The 1,664-nt window shown below is 55.1% G+C and overlaps 1 non-coding gene across 1 annotated transcript in view; it reads right to left on the bottom strand.

Moving 5' to 3' along the window:
- LOC126093578 (small subunit ribosomal RNA) overlaps nt 1-1,168 on the bottom strand; it is a 1,909-nt gene extending 741 nt beyond the window's left edge. The window contains exon 1 of the ribosomal RNA XR_007521711.1: nt 1-1,168. This exon is cut by the window's left edge and continues 741 nt beyond it. This is a non-coding gene — a ribosomal RNA (small subunit ribosomal RNA).
- Between the last annotated feature and the right edge of the window lie 496 nt (nt 1,169-1,664).

Raw genomic sequence — 1,664 nt, 5'->3', positions numbered from 1 at the left:
CCGAGTCATCGGAGGAACTGCGGCGGATCGCTGGCTGGCATCGTTTATGGTTAGAACTAGGGCGGTATCTGATCGCCTTCGAACCTCTAACTTTCGTTCTTGATTAATGAAAACATACTTGGCAAATGCTTTCGCTTCTGTTCGTCTTGCGACGATCCAAGAATTTCACCTCTAACGTCGCAATACGAATGCCCCCGCCTGTCCCTATTAATCATTACCTCGGGTTCCGAAAACCAACAAAATAGAACCGAGGTCCTATTCCATTATTCCATGCACACAGTATTCAGGCGGGCTTGCCTGCTTTAAGCACTCTAATTTGTTCAAAGTAAACGTGCCGGCCCACCCAGACACTCAATAAAGAGCACCTTGGTAGGATTTCAACGGGGTCCGCCTCGGGACGCACGAACACGCACGAGGCGGTCGCACGCCTTCGGCTCGCCCCACCGGCAGGACGTCCCACGATACATGCCAGTTAAACACCGACGGGCGGTGAACCAACAGCGTGGGACACAAATCCAACTACGAGCTTTTTAACCGCAACAACTTTAATATACGCTATTGGAGCTGGAATTACCGCGGCTGCTGGCACCAGACTTGCCCTCCAATAGATACTCGTTAAAGGATTTAAAGTGTACTCATTCCGATTACGGGGCCTCGGATGAGTCCCGTATCGTTATTTTTCGTCACTACCTCCCCGTGCCGGGAGTGGGTAATTTGCGCGCCTGCTGCCTTCCTTGGATGTGGTAGCCGTTTCTCAGGCTCCCTCTCCGGAATCGAACCCTGATTCCCCGTTACCCGTTACAACCATGGTAGGCGCAGAACCTACCATCGACAGTTGATAAGGCAGACATTTGAAAGATGCGTCGCCGGTACGAGGACCGTGCGATCAGCCCAAAGTTATTCAGAGTCACCAAGGCAAACGGACCGGACGAGCCGACCGATTGGTTTTGATCTAATAAAAGCGTCCCTTCCATCTCTGGTCGGGACTCTGTTTGCATGTATTAGCTCTAGAATTACCACAGTTATCCAAGTAACGTGGGTACGATCTAAGGAACCATAACTGATTTAATGAGCCATTCGCGGTTTCACCTTAATGCGGCTTGTACTGAGACATGCATGGCTTAATCTTTGAGACAAGCATATGACTACTGGCAGGATCAACCAGGGAGCTGCGTCAACTAGAGCTGAGCAGCCGGCCGCCCGGGAGTGTGTCCCAGGGGCCCGCGCGAACACGCAAGCGTCCGCTCAATTATTCTGCAAACAGGAGGAGGCTGAGCTCCCCTGCACAATACACCTCGAAACCCTCTCAGGTCCCGGCGGCGCGCAGCGCCGTCCTAAGTACTTGGTCGGGTTCGAGAGAGGCGCAATCGCCCGGAGTTAGGCGAGTAGACGCTTTAGGTGCGACCACCCGTGCTCCCAACTGAGCTTGCCGCTGCCGACAGAGGCCCGGGAGCGTGCTGTCGTGGCATTGCCGGCGGGAGACAACACGCGCCACCTACGGTGACCGGCAGCTCCAACGCCAGCGCCACAGAAGGGCAAAGGCCCCACGTGGGTGCCGAAGCGAACTCTCCCAGCACAGCGCACGTGCCAACACGTCTGCACAACTGCGATACAAACCACCAGCGAGAACCGCTGGGGCGACCGAGCAGCAGACGGCGTCGCGG

The sequence above is a fragment of the Schistocerca cancellata genome, chromosome 7 (assembly GCF_023864275.1).
Source record: "Schistocerca cancellata isolate TAMUIC-IGC-003103 chromosome 7, iqSchCanc2.1, whole genome shotgun sequence".
NCBI classification, from domain to species: Eukaryota; Metazoa; Arthropoda; class Insecta; order Orthoptera; family Acrididae; genus Schistocerca; species Schistocerca cancellata.
Note: the sequence above shows the minus strand (reverse complement) of the source record. Positions and strands in the feature narration are given on the sequence as shown.